Raw genomic sequence first — 20,484 nt, 5'->3', positions numbered from 1 at the left:
GGTTAGAGATGTGAATGCAGATGCTAATTAGTCAGTGCTGATCCGTTACATCCTGCACTTCAACTCGAGTTATTTTATTCTGCTAATACACAGTTTAATAGGAGTAATCATAACCTAATACCTCTATTTTTTATTTTATTGGGTTATTTTACGACGCTGTATCAACATCTAGGTTATTTAGCGTCTGAATGAAATGAAGGTGATAATGCCGGTGAAATGAATCCGGGGTCCTGCACCGAAAGTTACCCAGCATTTGCTCATATTGGGTTGAGGGAAAACCCCGGAAAAAACCTCAACCAGGTAACTTGCCCCGACTGGGATTCGAACCCGGGCCACCTGGTTTCGCGGCCAGACGCGCTGACAGTTGCGCCACAGATGTGGACTAATACCTCTATCCTACAACTATAAACGTAGGGATTACTTAAAGCTATACAACTTACTTAATAATACTGATTGGTCTTCTGTCACAGAGCAGAATGATGTCAATAACGCAGTGAATAATTTTTATAAATTACTAACTGAAGTAATGGATGATACAATCCCAAAATACAGAGAAGACGTGGCTCGGACATCGGGCGGAGGCATAATGCCTTTTCGAGTCTCTTCCATGTAAACAAATGTATCAATGCACACAGAAAGGACGGGGTGGGGGCGCGCCAATCCGAAGTCTGGGCTGAGTCTTTTTCCAGTCACGAGCGACCTTTCAAAGCGACACATGACGTCTGACTTTATAACAAAATGTGCGACGATTTTGAATTTAATATTCAATTTTATGAAGTGATTAAAAAGTATCCACCATTATAAGACTCAATCACTCAGATTATTGTAACAGAAGTGTACAGGACAAAGCATGGTAAATGATCGCAAGAAAATTAAACGAAGCAGGTAAGTTTATTAACAATGTATTATTAGTTTCATTGCACACAAAGCATGAATTAGTGTTTTTAGCAGAAATATCACAAAATGTGTTTAATCGACGCAATATCTATCTTGTAATGGGATGGGCGTGCGCTCTTTCAAGTATTTGCAAAGATATTCCCTGATGTATTGCAGAGCTAATCTTCTTGGTTGTGGTACGTTCATGGAGTTAGGTACCTATTGTAACATTACACTTCCTTATGACATTGTGCAACACGCACATTGCACATTGATTGAATGATCACATCAATTTTAGAAGGGTGACAACAAATGGAGGTAGTCAGTGCCCTGAATTTCGATGTCAGTATATCGAATGCACATTCTATGGATTTTCGTTCTCTAGACAAACTAGTTTTAAATATTCTCCGTTCGTCCGTCCGAGAGGTTTCATGCACAATGTTTCGTATCGTGGAGTGTCCTTTCATAAAATAGAATGATAGTGTTTTAAATGAACATCCAGTCGCATAGTACCTGCAAAGGAATAAAGAATGCTATTTAATTATTTATTAACATATTTTAAAATTTATTGATGTGTCATTCTGGCAAAATAGTATTTAAATTATTAATTTTTCGATACATAAGTGGATTTCATTTGTTTTCAGTAAGCGACTGCAAGGAGCGCTGGAAAAATATTAAAGGACGATACTTCATAAAATTTATTTAGTCTTACGTAAGACTAAATAAATGTTATGGTTTTAACGAAGTGTTAACGAGAACTTTAATCAACGATACTTCAAGTACAATAAGAAAATAGCTCAGCCCTCAGGTTCTGGAGTTAAACCAGTTAGAGAGTACTATCTGGCACCACATCCACAATATTTGAAAAACTTTTTGAAATCTCGCCCTTCCAAAGGCATCACAATGACAAAACAAATGCAAGAGAAACCAAACGACGATGACGATGATAATGATAATGATGAACATGATCTGTTGCCCCAATCTCTTCTTCCAACAACATCATTTCTTTCTCCTCGTATCGTTCCTCCTAGAAAGCCGTCTCCACCAGTAGCCAGTGATAAGTATAGGAAGAAAAGAACACGAACTTTGAGTGGTGTAAATGATACTGCCTGTAACTACCTTGAAGAAAGAAGAAAAAGTTTGTTGAACAAGAACGTTACCGAACATGATCCAGATATGGCATTCTTGCAAAGTGTTTTACCAGGCATGAAAGCCATGAATTGTCATCAAATACGGAAATTTAAAATGGGAATCCTCAATTAGCAGAACAAATTCTTGAACAAAATGCTTCTAATTATTCCACGGACAACGGTTCTCTTAGCAGGGAAGTGATCGCTCCATCAAGGTGTGACATCATAAGTTTTGAATCAGTCAACGCAACTCCAACATATGCCATTTTATCAACATCGTCTGCAAACAGCACTACTTCAGGTCAGTCATCAAAAGAGACATTGATTTCTATGAGGGAGAATATGACAGAAAATAGTTTCAACTGAAGTGAATTTTTAAGTTATAAACTAGAGTCGGGCAGACTGCCTCATATTATCGCCCGTTCTCGGTTGCGTAATCATCGTAGTCTTGCTCGGTGCGCGAGTACCTAACGTAGCCAAATGACTCATTGATAGAGAACACGAGATTCTCTTGGTCCCGAGATTACCGATACTAGGTCATTCCCGACAGTCTCGGAGGTCTAGGCGGGACTGTAGTACTGATAAGCAAGCGTTATCGCTCGGGCCGTGCTCCTATAAGAAGCAATGGCTTATACATTTCCCGGTTCTTTAAATATATATCATGTCGTAGCTCCTATAATACTTAATCAATCGCGCTGTAATTTTTTGGATTGATAGCTCAATGTCTAAGGAAAACATAGGAATAAAATCGAACTGAAAATATTTTTTGGAAAGTGAGAAAAAAAATATTAACTTCGATGGAGATTGATTTGTTCAGAATAGACATTTGCAACTTCACCTTTGTAGGCTGAAAACTTTTTTGTTTTTCACGTTAGATAGGGGGTCAAAGCGAGAGAAATGTTGAGAAAGGATGGAAATTACTTTTAAAAGTGATGGCCACTCAAAATCTTTACTGGTTCTCGAATAACGGCGAGTTAACCAAAGAGCTGTTTGCGAAAGACTCATGACTCAAACGTTTGTTCCGTAAAATTTGTACGGAACCCTTCAACGCATGAAAACCCGTTATTGTACGGATGGTATTAAATGATATTTTAATATAGGTAGTTGAAAATGAGGCTATATAGTCCAAGATGATTTACACTTTACAGTAATTAGGCTATCTTTTATAGCAACTAAATAAAAAATAGTTTGTAACACAATGATATGAAACATGAAAATATTAAAAGCTGGTTCACAATAAACCGGGAACGGAAATGGCAACGAGAACTAGAACGGAAATATTGTTAAAATAAATGTATTTAAATGTAAGCATTCACAATTAACTATTCTGAATGCTCACATTTAAATACTGTAGGCTACATTTATTTTAACGTTATTTCCGTTCTAGTTTCTGTTCCCGGTTTATTGTGAACCAGCCTATACTATAGAAAACTACACTTTCTACTGGTGTGCACGTTATAAAATATTGTTACAGAACAATCCTTATTGTATTGTAGCCATGTTGCAATATAAAATGATATAGGCCTATATGGTTTACAATAATTATCCTATATGTTATAGGAACGAGAATAACAAATTAAGAATTAATAAGATTTCTAATTCGTTGTACCTAATGGTAACTTACAAGACAATAACAAATAATAACCATCATAATAATCCTGATAATCATATTCTTGATCATCCTAATGATTACGATAATGATAATGATGATAACAGTGATACTAATAATAATAATAATATAATAATAATAAGAATAATAATAATCCATCGCTGTAGAGTAACGGTTAGCACACCTGACTGTGAAACGATCGGGTTCCGGTTCGAATCTTGGTTGGGACAAGTTAACACTGGTTTACAATAATCCGGGAACGGAAACGACAACGATAACGGAAATATTCTTAAAATAAATGCATTTAAATGTGAGCATTCACAATTAAATTTCACGTTCCCGTTCCCGGGCTCCGGCAATATTCTCGTTAATTGTGAATGCTCACATTTAAATACATTTATTTTAACATTATTTCTCGTTGTCGTTTCCGTTCCCGGTTTATTGTGAACCAGCCTTTACTGGCTGAGTCTTCTCGCCTCAACCCATTGAGAGCAAATGCTGGGTAACTTTCGGCGCTGGACCCTGGACTCATTTCACTGGCATTACCATCATCTCATTCAGATGCTAGATAGCGATAGCAGTTGATAAAGCGTCGTAAAGTAACTAATTTAATAATAATAATAATAATAATAACCGTTCCCTCTTTTATACTCTGTTATGATACAGCAAATATAAATGACACTCGGGAGGAAACGCAGAATAAATATGGGGAGAAATGCCTGTTATTATTCGGTCGAGAAGCTTTTGTCATCCACCCTGCTCTCAAAAAACTTGAAAGTTAGAATTTATAAAACAGTTATATTACCGATTGTTCTGTATGGTTGTGAAATTTGGACTCTCACTTTGAGAGAGGAACAGAGCTTAAGGCTGTTCGAGAATAAGATCCTTAGAAATATATTTGGGGCTAAGAGGGATAGAGAATGGATGAAGTTGCACAACGTAGAACTACACGCATTGTACTCCTCACTTGACATTATTAGGAATATTAAATTCAGAGGTATGAGATGGGCAGAACATCTAGCAGGTATGGGCGAATCCAGAAATGCATATAGAGTGTTAGTTGGATAGTCGGAGGGAAAAGACGTTTGGAGAGGCAGAGACGTAGATGGAAAGATAATATAAAAATGGATTGATGGTAGAGATTGGATGAATCTTGCTCAGGGTAGAGACCGATGGCAGGCTTATGTGAGAGCGGCAATGAACCTCTGAGTTCCTTAAAACGCGTTTGTAAGTAATTATGATCAATTTTTGGAAGGATCTACTCTATTTAGTTATTCTGTCCTTCCTCTTGCAAAAGTGTTTCCATTTCACATTCAGCATTTTATCAGTTGGGAAACAGAAATATCTTTTGTCAGAGTCTTTGGTCCCTTATAATAATATAAATAAGTATTAATTATTTTATTTCGTCCTTACACAGCGCAATAACAACGAAACGTCCAGATGTGAACGCGCAATATAATAATAATACAGTCGTGTGATATCCATTACTATAGTGTATACAAAACACTATCGAATGATGAAATATGGAATGTCAACGAAATGCTAATAGCGAGAAAATATATCATAGCTCCAACCATAACTTATTGTTTTAGACTAGCTTAGGATTAGGTAACGACTGAAAGTGCTGCATTATTTTGCTTCTCCAGAAAGGCAATAAATAAATAGTTCATTAAAATAGTGTGACTTCTGTAAGATTGTCGACAATCATAATGTGCTGTATTATTGCATACCACACTGCTGTGCCTTCTTAAATTACTTTATGAACATTAATATTTCAGGAGTGACGAATTGCAGTGATGAGCGGCAATTAAGCCGGCAGTCAGTGTATACATTTCATAACGATAAGTCGGCCGTGCGATAACAGGCCGGGACCCGGTATTCCTCGTTCCCGAGAGTGCCAATCTCGAGAATACGATTCTCGGAACTGGCATTATCGGCCAGCTAGTCTCGCCTACGAGAACGAGCGGGAGTAAGAGGCTGTTTGCCCGACTCTATTATAAACAATAAAACAATCACGATTAAGAGGTGTGAAAGTTAAAACAATCATGATTAAGAGGTGTGAAAGTACTCCTCAGAACACTTTATTTCTTTATAGGAGTTCAGAGATGCTACAGAAATTTGGTATGGGACTTATAATTTGTAGAAAGTGATACATTCTGAAATATCCAACTTTCTTTTGTCAAAAATAGTGGAATAATTAAAAATAAATATTAGGCTGATAGTAACATAAAATGTCGATTCTTATAGTAGTCTAATATGTTTTGTTTACAAATTTACACCTCTAACCAAACAATTCTACAAAATAGGAGTTTCACCATCATCTCCCTGAAATGTATTGTAATGTATTATGTAATATAAAAATAAAATATCTGGAAATTAAGGGTTTCGTTTAACTTAGCTCAATGTTATCAAAATCCTCTCCTCTGGACAGATAGGCTGTCTCCAATTTGTACCTTTTTTTAAGGCTGTCCGTTAATTTGTGTAATGTGGCATAGAAGCATTGATGGGACATTTTATAAAAAGTCTGGAAACGGTCCGGATACATGTTCAATTCTTTCATCACATCGACTATGCATACTTCCTTCCCTTTTTCAACCACAAAGGGTGAATCCAAAATCTTCTCTATGTTTGAATATTATCCAGTTGTACGAGAGCCAGGGCATCCTCATCTTCTGAAGAAGACATTACAGAAGCTGTGTGACGCGCAAGTGTCGCAAGGACTTTTGACTCTTCAGTATGCTTTGCTCACGTCATGTCTCCGCCCGATGTCCGAGCCACGTCTTCTCTGTATGCATTGCGCCTAGGGGAGAGTGGTCCACCATGAGACAGGAAAATTTGTTAATTTTTTTACATTAATGTTTGCAGTAGATATTGACAATTATCTGTGAACAATGTTCGATCATTATTACATTTTTATAATTTATCTTAAACATTTGTGCTAATGATTTTCAGATTACAAGCTGATTTCTAAAAAGTGGCAAAATGTCTCGTAGTGGACCATGGTGTTCCACCTTGAGACAGTGACAGTTCCACAATGAGACACTATTTTATGATGGATTAATATAATTATGATATCAAAGACGTGACATATGAAGGGTACACGGGAATAACGATCAAGGTCCATTTTAGAAAGTTTCGAGAAAAACGAATTAAAGTTTACGCACTTAATACTTAGTTATGTGAGTATTTAATAGAAATTGACGTAGTGGAATGTCAAGAATGATGATTTTTTATTACTAGCTAGACCACATGATAGTACTTTCTTTCCACTATAAGGTAGCATTATTAACTCAATTTAGATTTTTGATGGACTTTGATCGTTTTTCCCGTGTACCCTTCATATATGACTTCTACAAATGAGATGAGTATATATAGGCTACATAGTCAGTTTATGTGTGAGGGAGTCATTGAATGTCACTAGCAAACTCGATGCTGCCTTTCTGTCTGACCACAAGTTGGTGGCTTTGGCAAAATCATTGTAATTTCAATTTTATTAACCAATGCTTCATCTGGCACTTCTGGAAAAATGAAACTGTTTCCTATTTTAGCACTTCTCCTTGGAAATGAAACATTGTAATTTTTAGTGCTACGAGAGAGCACTTTTCCAACCTCATTAACTTGAAATTTTACAAGAACAAAGTCATTCATATCTGCTTCTTGGGTTGTTGGTCCATTGGTGATAGAGAATGTTCAACTTCGAAGTCACTTCCAGAAGATGAATGGTCAGAATTTGCTACATCTATCTCTTCAGAGGGATCAGATATCTTCTGTGTAACTTTTTTTCTTTTTCTGTTTTAATTCTTTCTATGTCTCCTTTCCAGTTCTTGTTTTTATGGGAGTTTTCTTAAGATAGCATGCCTGTGTTTGGAATGACAAGCACATCTAACTGCTGCCGTATAAATGCTGATGTTTTTTTCTAGAAACATTTCACAGCATATTTCACACTTTCGACTGTCAAGGACCCTTTATGTATTTTAATTTTACGATTTTTAGCCGTTTCTGAAACATCAAATACGTAATTATACATAGTTTTACCGTATTAACGTGGTCCACAATGAGATAACAATTTAATAGTATCTCACTTTGCCCCACATTACTTCTTACAATGTAACAGGTCTTAATAAACTTCCTAAGATAAGTTAGGTGCTTCTAGTTACGGTAATTTGTAGTAAATGAATATGTACTTGACCTGAGATAAACCACATTTTTCTTACCTGACTGAACAGACAACTAGACACTTCAATTGCTGAGGTAAAAAATTTACATACACACAGGAAAATGGCGAAATATTTACTAAGACGAGTATGTCGAAGGTGATCGATTCGATATCTTGAAAACTACTGCCTAGTAGTTCATGTAGGCTGCCACAAGTGTGAGACACTTGTCGGCTGAACCATTCATATTTTATAGGGAATTTCTCATTGTGGACCACTCTCCCCTACATGTTTGATACACTGAGAGCTGAGGTCAAAAATGATGTATGTAATGCATTTGAGGAATATACTTTAGATATTGAACTCTATGCTTGATGGAAACTATGAGGCCTTTTGGAAATACACAAAACAGATACGTAAGTCTAACAGCAGCTTGCCATGTAATATCAGATACTTAGATTGCCATTTTGAAACACCTGAAAAAATTGTAAATATTTTTAAGAATTACTTCCAAAGTGTGTAGTATCACTTGTGAAGTTACCATTGAATATGAGTCTCGTGAATATTTTGATTGTATTAACATTAATGTTATTAGCGAAGAAGATATTATTAGTGCAATTAAGAATCTTAGATTGAAGAAATCAGTAGGGCCAGACGAAATCCCACCATATATTGTAAAGGGGTGTAAAGAATGTCTCATGAAACCTTTATTGCATATTTATAACTCATCTTTCAAGACTGAGATTTTTCCTGATAGATGGAAATTCATAAGGGTGGAGACAAGGAACAGGTTAATAATTATAGGCCTATATCGATACTGTCCATCTTTTCAAAACTTTTTGAATCTATTATATATTAAATACATTTATTTCTCAGTCAAAAACATTATTGACGACAAACAACATGGTTTTGTTACTGTAGATCAATTTTATCCAATTTAGTATGGTTTTGTGATTATGTCACTGAAAATATGGACATATGTAATCCAGTTAATGTAATCTACACAGACTTCAAAAAACATTTGATACTGTTGATCACTGCATATTGTTAAAAAATCTTGCCAAATACGGGATTATTAATTCTCTTATAAATCTATTTAGAAGTTACCTATTAAACTGCAAACAGTTTGTTGTCTTCAACAAATGTCGATCTGAAGAATTTACAGTGACATCGGGGGTCCCTCAAGGATTAAATCTGGGTCCACTTTTATTTTTATTATTTATAAATGACCTACCGAACTCGATATCAAACTCACTATGTTTAATATATGCTGATGATGTCAAAATTATTAAATCTTGTCCTATACCTAATGACTGTCACTTGCTTTAGAGAGATCTAAACTAGTTATACAAGTGGTCACTGAAGAATAAACTGTATTACAACTTAAATAAATGTCATTATATGATATATACTAGGAAAAAAACTTATTTTACTTACAGATATTCAATGGGTGAGGAATTACTAGAAATGACCGACATGGTAAAAGATTTAAGATACGATTCACTTATAATATGGATTTTTCCAGCCATATACTTGAACTTATGTCTCAGTCTCTTAAACTTCTAGGATTTATCTATAGACATACCACAAAATTCTCTTCTCAAGATAGTTTAAAAATTCTATTTTGTTTTCACTAGTTAGATCAAAACTTGAATATTGTAGTACTGAACCCCCATCAAATTAAATATATTAACAAAATTGAGAGTGTTTAAAAAAGATTCACTAGATTTTTGTTTCTTAAATTATTTGGTTACTATTCCTCCTGGAATAATGAACGTAGTATTTCGTACTCATCTCTTTCGTCTCTCTTTAATTTTGAAAGTTTGCAACACAGAAGAAATAATGTTGATATAAAATGCCTCCATAATTTATTAACAAGTTCTGTAAATAGTCATCTATTGTCTAGGATAGCAATACAAGTACCACGAGAGAACTGTAGGACCAGTAAAACATTTAATATAAACTATGCTAGGACATGTTATTATAAGTACTCTACACTTCTTAGAATCTGTTCCTTCTATAATAAACTGAGCAATATTGACATCTTTCAGGATAGAACCACACTCTTGAGAGAAATAAATACCAGTAGCTTTCAAAACACTCCATAAGTATTTTGCTAATAAATAGGTCTTAACTGGTTTGCATGTTGTATTTTTGGTCTTCTTTCTCAAATTATTTCATACCAATTATCATTACTAACTCACTCCTAATTCTGTTAACATTGCTGACTTAACATAGGTCTAGTCTCTTATCAGTTATTGTATTATTGTTATTAATCTGTGACTAGTTATTTGCATTTCGTCACTTGCTCTATTACTTTAATATAATCTAAGTTTTCTTTATACTGTAAATACTTTTGTTTTTGTTTACCGAAATTTACATGTAATATTTGCTTGATATCTTTTGTTGAGTAGTAATGGATTGTAACTGTTTAAATTTAAGTTTAAATTACCATTATTATATGTATTACTACTGTTATTTTCACTTTTCTCTACTATGTAATTACATTGTTGAGTTGAATGAATGAATGAATAAATAAATAAATGTAAACTGTATAATGGCTAATCAAATGTTTTCAAATGAACGTGTATATATTTATGATTCATATGTGTTAATCCAGTCTGCCAGCCAAGTACAGGCCAGTTTGAAACACGATTACTGGGTGTAAAAATTCCATCACATAAAACAATCCAAAATCTTCATAATAAATTTCAGGCAATGGGAAACGTTCAGCTAAGAAACAAAACAGACACTGTAGGGTTCCCACAGAAGAAACACTCGATAATACTGATCATTGATTGGAAAACAGTCTCCTAGAAAATCACAGATGCTTTTCAATGGCTCTGTGTAAAAAGCTGCTAAACTGTTAAAGTTGTATGCATATAAAATAACTAAGACACATGCTTTTCAACCGGGTGATTCTGCATGTAGGCGCGCATTTTGTGAGTGAATGCTGAATAATATTCATAACGGACTAATAGACCCATATTAAATAATTTTCTCAGACGAAGCATAGTTCCACCTCCATGTTGTGTATGTTCACAAAACAATCGTTATTGGAGTGCTGAGAAACCTGATATCGTTCATGAAGTACCCCTCCATGGCGAAGTACTCCAAGCACCTTGGAAGAATTGAAAAGTAATTTCTGTCACGAAATTAACAGGATTAATCGACAGTTAAAAAAGGTGCCAAAAATGTGTGTACTACGAAGGCAGCCACTTGGTAAATAAGACACCTTTTAAAATAGTTACGGAAATTAGTATGGTTGTATCACCGCTACTCTGCACTGTTTGCTCCCTGCCGCGAGTGCAGCAGCAGCAGCACACATTGAAAACCCTATCGCTCCTGTCCAGACCTCATCTGATTTCTTTGTATAATGGAATTACGTAATTGTCAGATCATTACAGAATAAGTATCCCCAATAAGCAGCCAGTCACAACCGCACCAATACACGCGTTGATCACACACTCAGTTCGACTACCACTGATCAAGCTCGAACTGTTCTCCGGAGACGTTGAGACTTGGGCACAATTTTGGGAGCAGTTCGAATCATCTATAGATAAGGACCCCTCCCTCTGTACAATAAACAAACATATATCTCTGTGGCTATTTGGAGGGTGAACCGAAACAATTGGTTGACGGAATTCCTGTGATTGCAGAAACATATGAGACAAAGAAAATATTACGGGTGCGCTACGGCGACAAGAGCTGGATAATTCAAGCACACTTAGATTATCTGAAGGATGTAAAACTCTTGAAGCACCGAACACTACATACAAAGAATGTCACCAGCGGGTGCAAGTCCTTTGAGCACTCGAAGATGTCAACGGATATGGAAGGATCCTCGCGCCTAAAATACTGCAAGCGTTCCCAGACGACATCTGTCGCCGGTGGATAATTCACGTGAAGAGGGAAAACTTATCAGAGGGAGATATTCCCAAGCTAATGAAATTTTTGGGCGAGGAAGTGCCCTGACTACTCAGATCTGTGGTGACACCTTCTCTTCTACCTGCATCCCTACAACAGCAACATGCGAGTCGACACCAGACAGGATCCAGATCACGAAAGAGCAGATCAGCACCTGACCCCTTTTGTGTGTTCTGTGAGTCCCGTGGTCACTGAGCTCAAGATTGTAAGATAGTCCCAGATGCCAGTGAGCGAGTGAAGAGACTGAAGAATGCTAACTGCTGTTTTCTTTGTCTGAATCGAAGTCACTCTTTCAGAGACTCCAGCAGAAAGGGCAAGGCATCATGCACTCACTGTAAGATGTCCCACCACAGGTCTACCTGCAGCAACCCCAGATCTACTGAGCCTACAATTCACCAGACAAAATTTACGTCTGTAAACAGGATAAATGCCGAAGCAACAGAATTCACATACCTGCAGACAGCACGTGAATGGGTCACGGGTCCCACTGGTCTAACTAAACTTATGCACTGCGTGTCGGACGGCGAGAGTCAGTCTAGCTTTGTCACCAAATCCATAGCTATTGCATCCTTTGAGTCGTCTCCTATGCTGAGTCCACACAGACTTTTGAGATTTTCAATGAAGAGCATCTGGACCAACTCTACTACGAGTATCACTGGATTTGAAAGCACCCATGCCTTCTCTCCGCAGTCAGCAGTACTTCATCATGTAAAAATGCTAGCACATACTAGGAAACTGGAGCTAGCTGACCCCAAAGATCACACCGAGGATATGACCCTCCTAATCAAGATTCTTATCGGAGGTGGTCACTACTGGAAGGTGGTGAAGGACAGCTCACCCATCTGTATTTCACCAACAGTGATACTTATCCCCTCCAAGTTTGGTTGGATACTAAGTGGGAATCGATCAGCCATCACCGTGGGCTCAGCAATAATTGTGAATTACATCCCCTCATACCCGGATGATGTCCTCAGGAAATTCTGGGGTCTGGAGACCCTGGGGATGAGAAAATCAAGATCGATCCAAGGATTCGGCAATACTTCAGGCTTTCGACGACGCCTACTTTATTGAGAACCAACAGTAGGTAGTCTCCCTTCCCAGGAAGGAGGGTATTATTCCGCTCTTGAATCGCTATAATGCACTGAGACTGTTCCTCAACTCAGAGAAGAGTTTACAAGGAAATGAGCACTATGCTCAGATGATGGACTACATTGCTAAGGGGTACGTGGAACTTGTTGCACTAGAAAGTGAGCCATATGACGAGTTCTACTTACCTCACCAATTAGTAAAGAAAGAGAAACATGGAAAGACGAAATGGAGGATCGGCTTCGAAGAGTCTGTCCTTGAAGGTGATGGTCCCTCACTCAATGATTCACTGGAGATTGGACTAAATTTATTACCAGAGGTTCTTTCGAATCTTACCGTATGGCAATAATTGGGGACATAGCACAAGCATTCTTGCAGCTTAAATTGGATTGGAAAGACAGAGATCTGACCAGATTTTTCTGGTACAACGTAACTCAAGATGATGAAAGAAAATATGAAATGACAAGTGACGTCACTATCTACCATTTAACACGTCTACCTTTTGGCCTTACCTGCAGTCTGTTTCTCCTTTCAGCAGCACTAAGGGAACTTGGTCACCTACACAAGTCAACATTTCTTAGTGCCGCCAGTCTCATCGATAACAGTACTTTCATGGACGACTTTGTGACTGGGAGGCAAAATGACAACCAAGTAATTTCTCTGTACTACGAATTCACAGGACTAATGAATATATTCAGCCTGCCTATGGCAAAATGGGCAACTAACTCCGAGCAGTTAAGATGTATTTGGGAGGCCGAGGATCGAAAAATCGAGACTGAGACACAGATACTGGGAGGAAGGTGGGACACGTCATCTGACACCTTATACATAGATCATCGTGACATCACAGAAACGCTCCTGGAAGGACCCACCAGCAAGAGGCAATTCCTGCGTGTACCATCCAGATTCTACGACATACTTGGACTTTTGACACCTATATCCATCACCGGAAAATTGCTATTTCAGGAAACGTGGCGCAGAGGAATGGAATGGGACGAACTCTTGCCACACGATCTAGGAACTCGTTGGCACATGTGGAACTCCAGCCTTTCAGAGTTGTCGCAAATACGCATTCTCCGATGGCTTGACACTTCCGAACGATGTAACCACCAACTTCACGTCTTTTGTGATGCTAGTGAAAGAGCCTATGGAGCAATCATTTACGTTCGCTCCACCAAGGATGACTACGTCTCAGTCAGTCTAGCCTGTAGCAAGAATAGAATCGCACCAGTAAAGAAGGTAACGCTGCCAAGATTAGAACTACTAGCTGCTCTGGTTGGAGCGCGACTGCTGAATTACTTCGGCAAGGTGACGGGCCATGATACTTCTGAAGCAACTCTACAGACCGATTCGACTGTGATATTGGGCTGGATCCGCAGTGACCCTAATAGGTGAAAGACATTAGTCTCGAACCAAGTCACCGAAATACAGACTCTGATTACTCCCTCCCAATGGAGATATTGTCTTGGTGAGGAGAACCCAGCGGATTACTTATCGAGAGGGGTTCCGGTAAACCAGTTAAAGACACTTGACGCATGGTGGCATGGACCCACATAGCTATCACAGAGCCCATGCTACTGGCCACACCAAAATTCCGCTTGCATTCCACTAACGGAAGAAAAGTCCACTAGCCATGTTCTCAACATTGAGACATCTCCACTTCTTCAGGACCCTTCGCGATTCAGCTCATACTCGAGATTGGTTCGCGTCACAACTTGGGTTCTTCACTTCCTTCACAATGTTAGAGGAAATGAAATGTACACCGGAGAGTTAACAACCACAAAACTGAGAAAATCACGCACATATTGGATTCAAGTAGCGCAGAGGCACTGTTTTCCTGCAGAATTACAAGCACTGGAGATTAGTTTACCATACCTAAGGAGTCTAAAACAGTCCGCTTTAACCCCTTTTTGGAGGACGGTCTTATACACTTGGGTGGCAGCTTACAATTTGCAGACCTCTCTCGAGAGCAGCGACACCCTCTGCTCTCGGATGGATCACATCCCTTTGTGCAGCTACTTATTTGGGAGACGCACATTAGAGTTCACCACCTAGGAGTGCGAATTGTATTGTCGGAGCTGCATTCTGAATTTTGGATACTTTGCACTCTACAAGCAGTTAAGAAGATACTACGTACCTGTCTTCCCTGCAAAATGGCGCACAATAACTTAGGTCAAGCTATAGAAGCCCCACTACCAAGAGACCGAGTAACGACATTGAAACCATTCGAACTTACGGGAATCGATTTCGCAGGACCACTCTATGTAAAGGTGGTCAGAGGGATACAAAATAAATGCTGCATAGCCCTTCACTTGTGCTGTAACATGGGCAATGCATTTGGAACTATGTTCTGATATGTCTGACACATTCCTGCTTGCGCTTCAGAGATTTGCTGGAAGACGAGGCCTACCTCACACCATCTACACTGACAATGCCAGATCCTTCCATGCTGCCAACAAGGAATTAGCTTCTATCAGGACATTTCTCTCAGCATCTTCAACCCATCAATATTTAGCCAAACATAACATCCACTAGAAGTTCATTGCACCTAGGACGGATTGATGGGAGAGAATGGTTGGCACTACTAAGAGATGTTTGCGGAAGGTTCTGGGAAAGACACAGATCAGTGAGGAAGCATTGAATACTACCCTAGTCAACATAGAAGCAGCCATAAATTCCAGGCCCATATCGCAGGACGTAGACAATAGTGATGCACTAACACCAGCCCATTTTCTGACAGGACAGCGACTTACCATAATAACCACAGGACCAGAACCAGAGATGAGGAGAAACCTAACAAAGGAGCTGACAATGCGTCAGAAGTTAGCAGACGACTTCTGTAAGCGTTGGACCAAGGAATATCTGTTGGAGCTCAGACGTTTCCATGAAATTCGGTGTCCACACGGCAGGTCACCATCTCTGAGAGTCAACGACATAGTTCTTCTCCAAGATAATCAGGCGAGGCACATGTGGAAAAGGGCTCGTGTCGAGACCCTACAAACAGGATGAGATGTGGCAATAAGAACTGTCATACTTCGCACCCCTGGTGAAGAGAGGATGGCCAGACCTGTACAGATGGTTGTTCCCCTAGAGATCGACCAGGGTGGGGAGGATGTGGGGGATTAAAGACACCCCTGCCATCTATGACCACCTTATTGAACTATGTTTATACTGAGTTAACAAACAAAATTTGATAACACAATCTGAAGGGGAAAAAATGGAACTCTCTGCATCATAATCTACAGTTAATTCCCGGTTTATCACGAAAATCGTCTGTAGCTGCATTTAATTGGCAACAGGCCAAGATTGTTTGGCCAAACACCTACATAGAATTGGAATATATCAGTCCCCTAACTGCCCATTGTGCAACTAAAACCAAGAAATGGATTCGGAACATCTCAAAATCTGTGCTTCAGCGGCTGACCATGATAATATCTTTGAAAAATATTGGAGTGCAAGAGGTCAAATGACTTTATTGTCAAACGCCTGGGATTAGAAAACAACAAACAACATGTTTATACTGTAACTTTCTATTTCGGCTATTCAATTGTTTGTTGTAGCAACAGCAGCCTTTTTCGTTGTTGTAACTTTTAATTCAATAAAGCAGTCTTTTAGTGAGTACGACATGTCTTCTCTCTCTTTGCATTCCCCACACACGCTATTGTCTGAGCTATACTGGTTGCAGTGTATTATTAATACAGTACAACCTCCTTTAACTGAACCTCTGCCAACCGAAAACCAATTTAACCAAAATGTGTAAATCATGTAACTTAATTTTTTTTAAAGTTATACTATGTAGGTATTGTATTTATGAAATACAAAATTTACATACTCATATATTTATTTTTAATTTCAATACTTTAAGGAAAATATATAAAGGCAGAGTAGAAACAGTTCTGAAGGCAAGTAGTTGTCACTATGTCAGAGGAATGCATGAATCAACAACATGTTCTATTATTTACACGAGCCGGCTAAACCCACCCCTAGCATTAAGCAGGCATGACATTGCTACCAAAAAAATATGCAACAGAAGATCCAAAATAAAATTTCGGACTTTTTCTTAAAGAAATAGTGAAGGATCAATATTTAAATTTGGTAATATTGTACCTACTGTAAGCACTGTATCATTTTTTTAATGCTTTAATGTACTTATGAATCAGTTTCTAAGATTTAAACTCTAAAAAAGAGTGTAATTTTTGTTTAATTTAACAGAGGTTTCACTGTATTTAGTTTTAGTTAAACAGCGATGGAAAAATAATATACAACGAAGTAACTTTTTTAAATTGCAATTTGAATTTTTGTTATTACATATGCCTATTTTGTGAAACTTTCTGTCATAAACACATCAAATTTAGGTCTTGTTACTAACAGTACCACTGTCAGAATTCAAGAGTACTTCTCTAAAGGATTTTATTCTTTATATAGATTGTAACAGAAAGACGGCACTGATGTGACAAAAGATCAATGCGGAAGAGGGCTCTAACAACAACATTATGTTCATTATCTAAAAAACTGTAACACAGAGTCGATTCTTGATCCAGCAATATTAATAAAGGATCAAGAAATTAAGGAGCTCAAGAAAGAATTAGCAATTCCGAGACGGAAAAATTATCTCCTGGAGCAAAAAATTGCTAAAAGCATGAAGCTGTAAGTAAAGAAGTGGTCTATTTTGTCACAGTGTTTTACACCAGGTCAAATTCGATGTTTGCTCAAAAAGAAGAAACGTGTTATGTGAAGTTCAGAAGTTATTGCTAATGCTCTAACTTTAAGAGCTCTTTCTCCTAAAGCATATGCTCATCATGAGTTATATTCTGTGAAATGTGATGAAGATAAACATCACCTGCAAAGTCAAGTTTCAATAAATTAAATTTTGACTAAGATCACAGGATTGGGGCAACAGATTGCAGTCCTGTTCCCTATGAACTATGTGATAGAAGTCTTAAACTGTTGCTACAATAGTAACTGTAGTAAATTCAGGAAGAAGTACAATCCCCAACGAAGATATTGCTACTATCATTTTAGATTTGGACACAGTTGCAAACTACAAAAATGTGCACTACCATATTGTTGGTCAGAGCAAGGAAACATGACCCAACAACTGAAAAAGCGGCAAATTCGTGATAAAAATATAACAAAAAGGTGCCAGCCTTTCGGTTCATGTTCCTCTTTTATGAAAAAGTTCTTGAATACTTCCTCATGATTTCTATGCTAGTAATAAGTTGTTTCAGGGATTAAAATAATTTTTCTATCAATCGTGATCCTAAAAGTTCTCTTTTCTTTAATGAGGCTCAAGTCGTGTACAAAATCATTCAATTTTGATAGACTAATTCAAAGCTGAAGGCACGGGTCTTATTGATAATGGCAGGTTTGGATACACAATGGTCCCCTCCTTTTTTTTTTCTTAAAACCAATATATTACATAGACAAATATAGCAGTCGTAATTATTTTATTTGTCACACCAAATCCCTAGAAAATGGGATAGATGAACGAATCCCTTTGTGCCACTGTCTTGGATTTACCACACTAGTATTAAACACGATATTGGGCATGAACGCTTTATCCTGATCCCCTAATTTGAAAATATATCATGTATAAACTTTTGGCAAATGGAATAATGTTTCTTTATCACATAACACCCATAATTGTAGCAAATTTTATTCAGATCATTCATTTGTGTTGTTTTATTGCCTCTGTGAGAAACTGAATGAAAAGGAAAAGAAATGAAAAGAGGTGACTGGTGTACTTAGACGAACATACACTAATTTAAGAATTACACAATTCAATATACTGTTGTATATCAAAGCAATAATAGACTGTGGAAAAACTCCCTTTTTAGAAGTTTACACAGTTAAAATACTTTGCTATAAGTGCTGTATGAGACGAATTTAAAAAGGTCCTATCTCACGAAAAATTACACGTTGGGATGATCATATTAGGTTATACGAGGCCTGTCTAAAAAGTATCCGACCTTTAGCCAGAAAAAATATTTCAAATACCTGACGGGGTTGGGACCCTAATCCCCTTCAAAGTAGGCCCCTTGTGCTTGCACACACTTAGCCCACCGATCCTTCCACTGCCGGAAACACCTCTGGAAGTCTTCTTTTGGAATGATGTTCAGCTCCGTCGTCGCGTTCCGTATTATCTCTTCTCTACTCTCAAAACGGGATCCTTTCAGTGGTGTCTTCAATTTTGGAAACAACCAGAAGTCGCAAGGAGCCAGGTCTGGAGAGTAGGGAGGTTGGCGAACGGTTGTAATTCCATGTTTGGCCAAGAAAGTGTGGATCAATTGGGATGAATGTGCGGGGGCGTTGTCGTGATGCAAGTGCCAGTTGTTCGCCGTCCACATGTATGGGCTTTTGCGCCGAACTGCATCACGGAGTCGCCGGAGAACATCGTGATAGTACTCCTTTGTCACCGTTTGTCCTTCCGGTGCGTATTCGTGATGCACAATTCCACGGACATCAAAGAAAACAGTCAGCATCACCTTGATTTTGCTTCGCACCTGCCACGCTTTCTTCGGCCTTGGAGACTCAGGATGCTTCCATTGCGACGACTGTCTTTTTGTTTCTGGGTCGTACCCGTACACCCATGACTCATCTCCAGAAACCCAGGATCAGTGTTGGCGGTGTCCAGAAGGTCCTGTGCAACGTCACGACGGAGGTCTTTTTGTTCTGGGGACAACAACTTGGGCACGAATTTCGCAGCCACTCGGTTCATGTTCAAATCATCACGCAAAATTGCATGTGCAGAATCTTTACTCACTCCAACCTCTTCGGCAATCTCCTGCACGGTCAAACGACGATCTGCCATCACCAAATTTCGCACCCTCTCAACAACAGCTGCACTCCAAGCAGTTTGGGGCCTGCCACAACGCTGCTCACTCTCCGCTAATGTGCGGCCATCTTTGAATCGGTTGAACCACTCCTTAATTTGTGTTACACCCCTCGCATCTTCCCCAAACACCTGCTGAATCTTACGAATTGTTTGACTTCGAGAATCACCAAGCTTTTGACAAAATTTGATGCAGTATCTTTGCTCAATTCGTTCAGTCATCTTGCGAGAAAACTAAATCCGACAAACACTTAGAACAGCACCTTACTTGGCGACCACCAGCCAGTGACTGGCACAAGCGAATGCGGTGAAAAAATTCAAGCATGCGCATTACGGTTCCTCCTTCCACCGTGCACAGTGATGCCGCCTTAGAATCACTACTTTGCGCGGGAAAATTAAAGGTCGGATACTTTTTAGACAGGCCTCGTAGTCATCTGTTTGCTATGAGCAATGAAAAAAACCTCGCCTTTCGCGACGAGAAGGACTCGAATTACAAGTTGTTAGCTACTGTACTGTTGATGTCACCTCTACCACACACTTCTCGCTGTGCAGTACAAGTTCGTATTGGAAGCGCATGTCGTAGCTAATAGTGCAATAATTGTTCCTGCAAAAAACGCGTAGATTTTGACACATCTAAGATTAAGCCCTACCAGTTCGAACTCCAGGCATCGGAATATGAAGAGGAGGATAACACTGGTGTTAAAAAGCAGAAGTGGTACCAATCAAATTGTAAATGAGGTTAAAGTAAAAGTTCTATAAAATATAGTGTAAGACTGCAATTTATACCTTCACTGTATGTACTATTCACTGATTAATGTTTCACTAAAAGTGACCATTTCATTAAAAATATAAAAACGAATATTTTTATCA

Source organism: Periplaneta americana, chromosome 3 (assembly GCF_040183065.1).
Source record: "Periplaneta americana isolate PAMFEO1 chromosome 3, P.americana_PAMFEO1_priV1, whole genome shotgun sequence".
Taxonomy (NCBI): Eukaryota; Metazoa; Arthropoda; class Insecta; order Blattodea; family Blattidae; genus Periplaneta; species Periplaneta americana.
The sequence above is the reverse complement of the archived record's forward strand: the minus strand, read 5'-3'. Positions refer to the sequence as shown.